Here is a 13,021-nt window from a genome sequence, read left to right on the forward strand (position 1 = left end):
TATGTTTCACCCACCCCACATTTTCCAGGAACATTTTTTCTAATGTTACTGAATGTATCCAGAGTATTTTCAGAGTTCGTTATCAACAAACGGGCCAACAGGGCTCAATTTTGACCCCTAGGGGTTTGAGGTTTTGTAAAGATTCTATCCAGAGGTGAAAACAACACACAACAATTAGTAATCTAATGGAGAAAAATACCCAGCTCTTTGTTTGGTCACTGAACTGTCACAGTGCAGAAGAGGAGGGACAGGGACAATCACCATCGTGAATGTGCACAAGCCAGGCAACTCTGTGCTGGCAGATTTAGAATGTGAAACCAAGTTTTTGGTGTAGATGAATACAGCATGTTATTGAGCACTCATCATTGAGGGGGGGGGGATCTCAATTTTTGATAGATCTATCATATTTGTAGTGTCCGCGTCATAGCCAAAGCACACAGACAAGCTGATAAAAAGTTTCAAATCTTCCTCTCTCTCCTCAAGAAGAACACACTTCAAACTATTCTTCCCCTCGTTGACAGCAAGACTTTTGAAAGATACGTTTTTTTTGTTCCACAGAAAGTGAGTATTTCCTTATCATCCAGAAACAGGGTCAGTGTAGGACCTCAGGCAGACGGGAGTCCTCCTGGTTAAGACTGACTTCTCCCTCCCCATCATAATCCCCAAGCCTCCTTTCCCTGAAACCTCCCCCAACACACTCATAATCCCTCCCTCTCTTCCAAAAATCACTTCCTAATTCGCCCTCAACTAATTAACATCACTCCCAGATGCTCCTATCACAGCGGCACAGCTCCTCACAGCTGGTGGTGAACCAAAAATTAAACAAAAGGATCCTGAACAGAAACAGCCCTAACGCTCATTTGCAATGATGAAATTATGAAAGATTAGGTGTTTACAGAGGAAGGTATACTATGGCACTGAGATAGAGGGATAGGGGGCGGGGGTGGAGAGAGAGAGACGGGGGTGGAGAGAGAGAGAGTGAGCGAGAGAGAGAGAAGTGGAGATGCAGAGGGATATGGAGAGCGATAGGGAGAGAGAGGGCGTGTGAGAGAGGGTGAAAATGAGAGATGCAGAGAGAGGAGGAGAGACAAAGTTGAAATTATTAATTAAAATTATGCATGAAATGCCACCAGCTGTGTACCCTCAGAAGAACCAACTGTATAATCCCCTCACACAACCAGGTCATTGTAAGAATCTCCTGTCCATTCATTCACCTCACTCCCTGTCCTGTCCTCTCCTGTCCTGACTGTTTGAGTTACCTGCTCTCACCCGCTCCCCTTTCATCGTCCAGACTCCAGTCATTCACCTCATGGCTGATGAAAGTGAATAGAGCGGGCTGGGGAGTCACCTCACAGGTGTGACACAATTGGAGTTGGCCAAAGATCAACACAGAGTATCCAAATGTCGCCCTGATGGGCTAGGTACCATTTATATGGCTATATAATACTTTGTATACTCTGGAAGAATATTTTCAAGAAAATGTTACTTGTGCTTTTCATGAACTTGTAAGAGTCAGAGTAGAAGGATGTAATAACATAGAGTACAGAAGGCAACATGACCTTGAGAAATATTTAGATTGATTTTTGACAAAACATCAATAATTTGGTTATATTACCAAATTCTATCAGACTATTCTATTGATATACTATTGATTGCCTGACACATACAGACAGACAGCCCACTGGGCTCAGACGTCAGTTTAACGTGAATTCAACAAAACATGTCATTTGGTTTTAGGTTGAAAGTTGGGTAGAAAAGAGACTAAATGACCTTTTGTATGATTACTTTTCCCTGTTGATTCAACGTCATCACGTTGATTTATTTGTTTGAAATGACACGGAAACAACGTTGATTCAACCAGTTTTTGCCCTGGGGAAACAGTCAGACAGACAGACCGTGTATTTGGATGAGTGTGCAAAAAGAAACTGAAGTTAATCAATTAGTGCAATGTCCTTTCTGTCCTGTATGAGTTGAGAGGAGGAGGCTGTGCTGCATAGATTTAACTTTATAAATTATATTCTCTATATATCAAACAACACAAATTACATTACATGTTTTTTTGCGAGACACTCTCTCTTGACCGGGAACATTTTGTGTTGTGCAATATTTTAGTAAATGTATAATTAAATGAATAGGGTAATTATTCTGGAGGACAATTAATTACAGTGCAACGGATGGAGTGGTGGCACCTGGAGAGTCTAGCCTACCAACTGATGTTGGATATTATAATAAAGGACCAGTGCAGTCAAAAACTTAATTTTCCTGTGTTTTATACAGTTGAAGTCGGAAGTTTACATACACTTAGGTTGGAGTCATTAAAACTTGTTTTTCAACCATTCCACAAATTTCTTGTTAACAAACTATAGTTTTGGCAAGTCGGTTAGGACATCTACTTTGTGCATGACACAAGTAATTTTTCCAACAATTGTTTACAGACAGATTATTTCACTTATAATTCACTGTATCACAATTCTAGTGGGTCAGAAGTTTACATACACTAAGTTGACTGTGCCTTTATTCTGACATTTCACATTCTTAAAATAAAGTGGTGATCCTAACTGACCTAAGACAGGGAATTTGTACTAGGATTAAATGTCAGGAATTGTGAAAAACTGAATTTAAATGTATTCGGCTAAGGTGGACTTCAACACACCTACTCATTCAAGTATTTTTGTTTATTTTTACTATTTTCTACATTGTAGAATAATAGTGAAGACATCAAAACTATGAAATAACACATATGAAATCATGTAGTAACCAGAAAAGTGTTAAACAAATCAAAATATATTTGAGATTTGAGATTCTTCAAAGTAGCCACCCTTTGCCTTGATGACAGCTTTGCACACTCTTGGCATTCTCTCAACCAGCTTCATGTGGAATGCTTTTCCAACAGTCTTGAAGGAGTTCCCACATATGTTGAGCACTTGTTGGCTGCTTTTCCTTCACTCTGCGGTCCAACTCATCCCAAACCATCTCAATTGGTTTGAGGTTGAGTGATTGTGGAGGCCAGGTCATCTGATGCAGCACTCCATCACTCTCCTTCTTGGTCAAATAGCCCTTACACAGCCTGAAGGTGTGTTTTCGGTCATGTTGAAAAACAAATGATAGTCCCACTAAGCGCAAACCAGATGGGATGGCGTATCACTACAGAATGCTGTGGTAGCCATGCTGGTTAAGTGTGCCTTGAATTCTAAATAAATCACAGTGTCACCAGCAAAGTACCCCCACACCATCACACCTCCTCCATGCTTCACTGTGGGAACCACATATGCAGAGATCATCCGTTCATCTACTCTGCGTCTCACAAAGACACGGCGGTTGGAACCAAAAATCTCAAATATGGACTCATCATCCCAAAGGACAAATTTCCACCGGTCTAATGTCCATTGCTCGTGTTTCTTGGCCCAAGCAAGTCTCTTCTTATTATTGGTGTCCTTTAGTAGTGGTTTCTTTGCAGCAATTCGACCATGAAGGCCTGATTCACGCAGTCTCCTCTGAACAGTTGATGTTGAGATGTTGTCTGTTACTTGAACTATGTGAAGCATTTATCTGGGCTGCAATCTGAGATGCAGTTAACTTCTTAAGGATCTGACCCTTTTTTTCAATTTTCGCCTAAAATGACATACCCAAATCTAACTGCCTGTAGCTCAGGACCTGAAGCAAGTATATGCATATTCTTGATACCATTTGAAAGGAAACACTTTGAAGTTTGTGGAAATGTGAAATGAATGTAGGAGAATATAACACATTAGATCTGGTAAAAGATAATACAAACAAAAAAACATGTGTTTTCTATTTTATTTTTGTTCCATCATCTTTGAAATGCAAGAGAAAGGCCACAATATAATATTGCAGTTTAGGCTTAATTTAGATTTTGGCCACTAGATGGCAGCAGTGTGTGTGCAAAGTTTCAGATTGATCCAGTGAAACATTGCAATACTGGACTATTTTGTATCAAGTCTGCCCAAATGTGCCGAATTGATACATTTTCAAGCACATAACTATAGAGAACATACAAAAATGATATGGTAATACAAAATGTAAGTTTACACACTCCCAGGTATGTCATACATGATGGATCATTAGCTTATACACTAACTTTCACACATCTAGATGGCCGGACAGGGTGGGTGTGGAGCCAGAGACAGCAAGGGTTCAAACTGTAGAACCCAGTTCCTACATTTGAATATAAAAATTGATTTTATCAAACAAAATTACATTACATTTTATCTCTAGGACCCTTAGGATGACAAATCAGAGCAAGATTACTGAATGTAAGTACATTATTTACCTTCAGAGGTGAATGTACCAAACCAGTTGCCGTGATAAAAGTGTTTTGGTGTTGTGCACTATCCTCAAACAACAGCATGGTCTTTTTTTGCTGTAATAGCTACTGTAAATTGGACACTGCAGTTAGATTAACAATAATTTAAGCTTTCTACCCATATAAGACATGTCTATGTCCCGGAAAGTTGGCTGTTGTTTACAACACTATTCTAGTCACATATCGCATATTGAGCAACAACCGTCCCGTATAAGGGACACCGATCCCGTAGAGGTTAACTCTAATGAACCTACCCTCTGCAGCAGAGGTAACTCTGGGTCTTCCTTTCCTGTGGCGGTCCTCATGAGAGCTAGTTTCATCATAGCGCTTGATGGTTTTTGCGACTGCACTTGAAGAAACTTTCAAAGTTCTTGACATTTTCCGGATTGACTGACCTTCATATCTTAAAGTAATGATGGACTGTCATTTCTCTTTGCTTATTTGATCTGTTCTTGCCATAATATGGACTTGGTATTTTACCAAATAGGGGCTATCTTCTGTATACCACCCATACCTTGTCACAACACAACTGATTGGCTCAAACGCATTAAGAAGGAAAGAAATTCCACAAATGAACTTTTAACAAGGCACACCTGTTAATTGAAATGCATTCCAGGTGACTACCTCATGAAGCTGGTTGAGAGATGGCCAAGAGTGTACAAAGTTGTCTTCAAGGAAAAGGGTGGCTATTTGAAGAATCTCAAATATAAAATATATTTTGATTTGTTTAACACTTTTTCGGTTACTACATGATTCCATGTGTTATTTCATAGTTTTGATGTCTTCACTATTATTCTACAATGTAGAAAATAGTAAGAATAAAGAAAAACCCTTGAATGAGTAGGTGTGTCCAAACTTTTCACTGGTACTGTATATGTGACATTTTGAAAATGATGATAATGCCCTTTTAGTGTAAGAGCTATTTGAAAAAAACACCTAAAATGTCAGCCTGTTTTGGTGGAATGGAGCCAGGCTCTGCCAATAACAGCTCGTTTTCAGTTTCCCCCTCCCCACTCAGACCACTCCCAGACAGACCAGCAAAACTCTTGATTGAGAAATTGCTCTTTGCTAAGAAGCTATTTTTGTTTCTTTTTGACCATTTTAATTGAAAACAATCCCAGTAAGGTACTTCATTGTTACCCAGAAATTATTTGATATTTAGATACAAACAGCTGCATTTGACCTATAAATTCTGACTCATTCAACAAAGCAGCAAAACTTCCTGTTTATGAAGTTTGAGATCTTGCTTTTACATTTAGATGAAATATATACAACGCTTCCAGGGACTGTTATGTTATATTATTGAAAAGTTGTAATGACTTGCAACTTGCACCAGAGAGACAAAAATACCCAATGGGCAGAGAGGGAGACAACAGGCATGACAGCAAAGCCACTTACCTTTCTAAACAACCTCTGGTGATAGGCTGCCATGGGATGTGATGAATGCTTTATAGCAGGGGTGTCAAACTCATTCCATGGAGGGCCTAGTGTGTGCAGGTTTTTGTTTTTTCCTATCAATTAAGCCCTAGACAACCAGATGTGGGGATTTAATTCATCAATCAAGTACAAGGGAGGAGCGAAAACCCACAGACACTCGGCCCTCAGTGGAATGAGTTTGACACACATGCTTTACAGTCTTGCCTCAGCAGATTGACGGCAATACTCGATGAGACAACACAATAGCGCCATCGTTTGGCCTGAGGAGGTAAATACAGAACTTTAACCTGTACAGCCAGCTGCAAGTCCTATCAGTCCATAAATAATGATAGAAGCACCTTGTGGCCAAAACGCCATTTTAGCATGGTCAGCGCCATTTAGGGCTTCCACCATGCTTACTCCATTTTAAAGTAGTCAAAGTAGTCAACTGGGTGGGGATTCCAATGGGTTGTAGACTAAATGACGCTGCCCATGCTGTTACAGACGCTATAATGGCACAGATATAAAAATGAGTTCTCTATTAATCTCTATGTATCAGTCATTTAAATTCATGCAAGTTTACAACAATATAATAAAAATATATATAATAAAAAAATTAAAATAAAATATATATACATATACATACTACAGGTCAAAGTTTTAGAACACCTACTCATTCAAGGGTTTTTCTTTATTTGTACTATTTTCTACATTGTAGAATAATATTGAAGACATCAAAACTATGAAATAACACATTTGGAATCATGTAGTAACCAAAAAAGTGTCAAATAGCCACCCTTTGCCTTGATGACAGCTTTGCACCCTCTTGGCATTCTCTCAACCAGCGTCACCTGGAATGCTTTTCCAACAGTCTTGAAGGAGTTCCCACATATGCTGAGCACTTGTTGGCTGCTTTTCCTTCACTTTGCCGTCCGACTCAATCCAAACCATCTCAATTGGGATGAGGTTGGGGGATTGTGGAGGTCAGGTCATCTGATGCAGCACTCCATCACTCTCCTTCTTGGTAAAATAGTGCTTACTCAGAGTGGAGGTGTGTTGGGTCATTATCCTGTGCAAAAACAAATGATAGTCCCACTAAGCCCAAACCAGAGGGGATGGTGTATCGCTGCAGAATGCTGTGGTAGCCATGCTGGTTAAGTGTGCCTTGAATTCTAAATACATCACAGACAGTGTCACCAGCAAAGCACCCCCACACCATAACACCTCCTCCTCCATGCTTTACGGTGGGAAATACACATGCGGAGATCATCCATTCACCCACAACGCATCTCACAAAGACACAGCGGTTGGAACCAAAAATCTCCAATTTGGACTCATCATCCCAAAGGACAGATTTCCACCGGTCTAATGTCCATTGCTCGTGTTTCTTGGCCCAAGCAAGTCTCTTCTTATTGGTGTCCTTTAGTAGTGGTTTCTTTGCAGCAATTCGACCATGAAGGCCTGATTCACACAGTCTCCTCTGAACAGCTGATGTTGAGATGTGTCTGTTACTTGAACTCTGTGAAGCATTTATTTGGGCTGCAATTTCTGAGGCTTGTAACTCTAATGAACTTATCCTCTGCAGCAGAGGTATCTCTGGGTCTTCCATTCCTGTCGTGGTCCTACTGAGAGCCAGTTTCATCATAGCGCTTGATGGTTTTTGCGACAGCACTTGAAGAAACTTTCAAAGTTCTTGAAATGTTCCATATTGACTGACCTTCATGTCTTAAAAGTAATGATGGACTGTTGTTTCTCTTTGCTTATTTGAGCTGTTCTTGCCATAATATGGACTTGGTCTTTTACCAAATAGGGCTATCTTCTGTATACCCCCCTACCTTGTCACAACACAACTAATTGGCTTAAACATTTACATTTACGTCATTTAGCAGACGCTCTTATCCAGAGCGACTTACAAATTGGTGCATTCACCTTATAGCCAGTGGGATAACCACTTGTTGGCGGGGTGGGGTGGGGTAAGGGGGGGTAGAAGGATTACTTTATCCTATCCCAGGTATTCCTTAAAGAGGTGGGGTTTCAAGTGTCTCCGGAAGGTGATGAGTGACTCCGCTGTCCTGGCGTCGTGAGGGAGCTTGTTCCACCATTGGGGTGCCAGAGCAGCGAACAGTTTTGACTGTGCTTCCGCAGAGGTAGGGGGGGGCAGCAGGCCAGAGGTGGATGAACGCAATGCCCTCGTTTGGGTGTAGGGACTGATCAGAGCCTGGAGGTACGGAGGTGCCGTTCCCCTCACAGCTCCGTAGGCAAGCACCATGGTCTTGTAGCAGATACGAGCTTCAACTGGAAGCCAGTGGAGTGTGCGGAGGAGCGGGGTGACGTGAGAGAACATGGGAAGGTTGAACACCAGACGGGCTGCGGCATTCTGGATGAGTTGTAGGGGTTTAATGGCACAGGCAGGGAGCCCAGCCAACAGCGAGTTGCAGTAATCCAGACGGGAGATGACAAGTGCCTGGATTAGGACCTGTGCCACTTCCTGTGTAAGGCAGGGTCGTACTCTCCGAATGTTGTAGAGCATGAACCTACAGGATCGGGTCACCGCCTTGATGTTAGCGGAGAACGACTGGGTGTTGTCTGTTAAACGCATAAAGGAGGAAAGAAATTCCACAAATTAACTTTTAAGAAGGCACACCTGTTAATTGTCCCCTGTAGCTCAGTTGGAAGAGCATGGCGCTTGCAACGCCAGGGTTGTGGGTTCGTTTCCCACAGGGGGCCAGTTTGAAAATGTAAGTCGCTCTGGATAAGAGCATCTGCTAAATGATGTAAATGTAAAATTGAAATGCATTCCAGGTGACTACCTCATGAAGCTGGTTGAGAGAATGTCAAGAGTGTGTAACGCTGTCATCAAGGAAAAGGGTGGCTATTTGAAGAATCTCAAATATAAAATATATTTTGATTTGTTTAACACTTTTTTGGTTACTACATGATTCCATATGTGTAATTTCATAGTTTTGATGTCTTCACTATTATTCTACAATGTAGAAAATAGTAAAAATAAAGAAAAACCCTTGAATGAGTAGGTGTGTCCAAACTTTTGACTGGTAGTGCATATATATATATATATACACACTACCAGTCAAAAGTTTGGACACATCTCAACATCAACTGTTCAGAGGGGACTGTGTGAATCAGGCCTTCATGGTCGAATTGCTGCAAAGAAACCACTACTAAAGGACACCAATAAGAAGAAGAGACCTGCTTCGGCCAAGAAACACGAGCAATGGACATTAGACCGGTGGAAATGTGTCCTTTGGTCTGGAGTCCAAATTTGAGATGTGTTTCCGTTTGCAAAGGAATCGGACTAATGAATACACCTTTGGGGTATAATCATTAGTCCAAACCGTGCACCTAAAACGAAAGTTTCTATTTGACAAATTCAGGTAAGTCCCTCCCCGTTTCATTCCGTTTGCTTCCGTTTAAAAAAAGTTTTACAACAGAATCGGCAAAATGAATGTTTTTGCTACATCGCGAATGAGAACGTGACAGAAATTTAGAGCGTCACGCGGCATTCTAAAAACAAAAGTAGGCCTATGTTTTAGTCTCGTGGATGTGTTTGCTGGTATGTAGGCCTAATTGACATTTGCCGCTATTTGCAAGTATAAACTTTAAGAGAATTAACAAGGCAAATGTTGGTTATTTTGAAAAGAAGGACGCCAACGACAGATTCATACTTCCGTACCCAGGTATAGGGGCGTGGCCGGCGTGAAACTTCCCTATAAACGTCTTCTTCTTCTTTTCGATTAATTTTAACGGCAGTTGGCATCCAATAAATGTTGCATTACCGCCACCTACTACACTGGAGTACAACTCCTTTATACTTTGCTTTAAAATGTTTTTCTTTTTTATATATATATATATATATATATATATATATATATATATATATATATATATATATATATATATATCCTACCATCAAACACTACAGTCACAAAAAATAAATAATAATAATAATAATAATATTAAAATAACACCACCCTACTACACTATTTAAATGTATTTAGTCCTACCTCAGTCTCACACACCCAAATACCTCTCTGCAGCTGCCACCACAACCTCAATTTTCTGGGACTTACATTCCATCCCTGCAGTACAGTTGATAACCATTGCTATAAATGCTAAAAATCCAATCTTACTGAAACATATATAACTTGTTGGCCTATCCCTCTGTACCGGTACAGATCTACTACTCACACCCCTCCTCTCAGGATCCCTCCCCCTTGACCCATCTTCCTCTACTTTCTTCACTGCCTCAGCATATGACAACTTCCGCAATACTCTAACCCTGGAAACCTCAACCTGCCTCTCTCGCACAGGACATTTCTGATCCCCAGCCCCATGGGCACCCCTACAATTAACACATACCACTACTTTCCCCAATGCTACACATTCCTTTGTCTCATGCCCTTCTGCACACTTCTCACACCCAGGAACCTTCCTCCTACACACTGCTGCCACATGCCCATAATCTCATCTTTATCCTGACCCTCGGTGCAATCCTCGGGCTCCAAGAACTTCACCACAACTACCACCTCCGATACTTTGCCCTCATTCACTTCCATTTCTCCTCCTGTCTTCAGCTCACTCTGCTTATACTTTCTACCAATCATCTTTAACAAACCATCTCCCTTTATTCCGCCATTTTTTCCCGACCCAATCTCACCCTCTACTCCCTCTCTCTCTTAGACCTCCTCTGCCTCTCTTTTTCCCTCCATTCCTCCTCGGTATTCCAAGTATACGTCTCCTTATGATAATACTGCAATTCTCCTGACATACATCTTGTTCTTGCCTTTTCAAGGGATGCCATTTAACCGGCTGTCCATTGCCTCAGTACAATCAGCACAAACCCCCTCGTTGGTGTTGTTTTCCGAAGCCAATATTTTAGAGCTAAACGTGAAGTCACAGGTGCATCATTTCTTATTTCCTTGATTCAATGACAATACCCAACCACTAGAGGGAGGCAGGAGTCCAGCTGTTTCACTGGGCCTACGTACAATATGCTCATGTTGTGTGGGCGCCCAAATTAGAGTTGAGTTGCAGAATGGGGCTTATTCATAGAACTGGTCAATTAACCGCTTGTTTATTTTTATTTTTATCAGACTTAAAGATGTAGATCAGGGATGGGCAACTCCAGTCCTCGGGGACCGGAGTGGTGTCACTTTTCCCCTAGCAAACACAGCTGATTAAACTAATTGCATTCTAAACTGAAGATCATGATTAGTTGAATTTTGAAGTCAGGTGTGTTAGCTGGGGCTGGGGCAAAAGTGTGATACCAGTCAAGCCCCCGAGGACTGGAGTTGCCCATCCCTGATGTACAGTTGAAGATGGAAGTTTACATACACACCTTAGCCAATTACATTTAAACTCAGTTTTTTCACAATTCCTGACATTTAATCCTAGTAAAGATTCCCTGTTTTAGGTCAGTTAGGATCACCACTTTATTTTAAGAATGTGAAATGTCAGAATAATAGTAGAGAGAATGATTTATTTAAGCTTTTATTTCTTTCATCACATTCCCAGTGGGTCAGAAGTTTACATACACTCAATTAGTATTTGGTAGCATTGCCTTTAAATTGTTTAACTTGGGTCAAACGTTTCGGGTAGCCTTCCACAAGCTTCCCACAATAAGTTGGGTGAATTTTGGCCCATTCCTCCCGACAGAGCTGGTGTAACTGAGTTAGGTTTGTAGGCCTCCTTGCTCGCACACGCTTTTTCAGTTCTGCCCACACATTTTCTATAGGATTGAGGTCAGGGCTTTGTGATGGCCACTCCAATACCTTGACTTTGTTGTCCTTAAGCCATTTTGCCACAACTTTGGAAGTATGCTTGGGGTCATTGTCCATTTGGAAGACCCATTTGCGACCAAGCTTTAACTTCCTGACTGATGTCTTGAGATGTTGCTTCAATATATCCACATAATTTTCCTTCCTCATATTGCCATCTATTTTGTGAAGTGCACCAGTCCCTCCTGCAGCGAAGCACCCTCACAGCATGATGCTGCCACCCCCGTGCTTCACAGTTGGGATGGTGTTCTTCGGCTTGCAAGCCACCCCTTTTTTCCTCCAAACATAACGATGGTCATTATGGGCAAACCGTTCTATTTTGGTTTCATCAGACCAGAGTACATTTCTCCAAAAAGTACGATCTTTGTCCCCATGTGCAGTTGCAAACTGTAGTCTGGCTTTTTTATGGTGGTTTTGGAGCAGTGGCTTCTTCCTTGCTGAGCGGCCTTTCAGGTTATGTCGATATAGGACTCGCTTTACTGTGGATATAGATACTTTTGTACCTGTTTCCTCCAGCATCTTCACAAGGTCCTTTGCTGTTGTTCTGGGATTGATTTGCACTTTTCGCACCAAAGTACGTTAATCTCTAGGAGACAGAACACGTCTCCTTCCTGAGCGGTATGACGGCTGCGTGGTCCCATGGTGTTTATACTTATGTACTATTGTTTGTACAGATGAACGTGGTACCTTCAGGCGTTTGGAAATTGCTCCCAAGGATGAACCAGACTTGTGGAGGTCAAAAACAATTTTTCTGAGGTCTTGGCTGATTTCTTTTGATTTTCCCATGATGTCAATTAAAGAGGCACTGAGTTTGAAGGTAGGCCTTGAAATACATCCACAGGTACACCTCCAATTGACTCAAATTATGTGAATTAGCCTATCAGAAGCTTCTAAAGCCATGACATCATTTTCTGGAATTTTCCAAGCTGTTTAAAGGCACAGTGAACTTAGTGTATGTAAACTTCTGACCCACTGGAATTGTGATACAGTGAATTATAAGTGAAATAATCTGTCTGTAAACAATTGTTGGAAAAATTACTTGTGTCATGCACAAAGTAGATGTCCTAACCGACTTACCAAAACTATAGTTTGTTAACAAGAAATGTGTGGAGTGGTTGAAAAACAAGTTTTAATGACTCCAACCTAAGTGTATGTAAACTTCCGACTTCAACTGTAGATATCATGACTGCAAGCCTAATCTAACGAGGACACTTCTTTAAACTTTTTTTATTTAACCTTAAGATGCAGGGTTTCTTTTAGTTTTTTGGTCGGTTTCTGTTCCTCTTTTGTGAAACGGTCTTGCTTTAAATGGGGAGCCTCTGGTGTGTCTGTTGCCATGACTGCATCTGGACATGCAAAACGTAATAAAAAAATGGGGATGTGAGGTAAAAATACATGCCATTCGAGTTGTCCACTCGAATCAAATAACCACTCTGGTGGTTGACATCTCCTTTCTCTGAGCTCCTCTTTAAAGCAATATCAGGTG

This window comes from Coregonus lavaretus (genome assembly GCF_964263955.1).
Source record: "Coregonus lavaretus genome assembly, chromosome: 5".
Lineage (NCBI taxonomy): Eukaryota > Metazoa > Chordata > Actinopteri > Salmoniformes > Salmonidae > Coregonus > Coregonus lavaretus.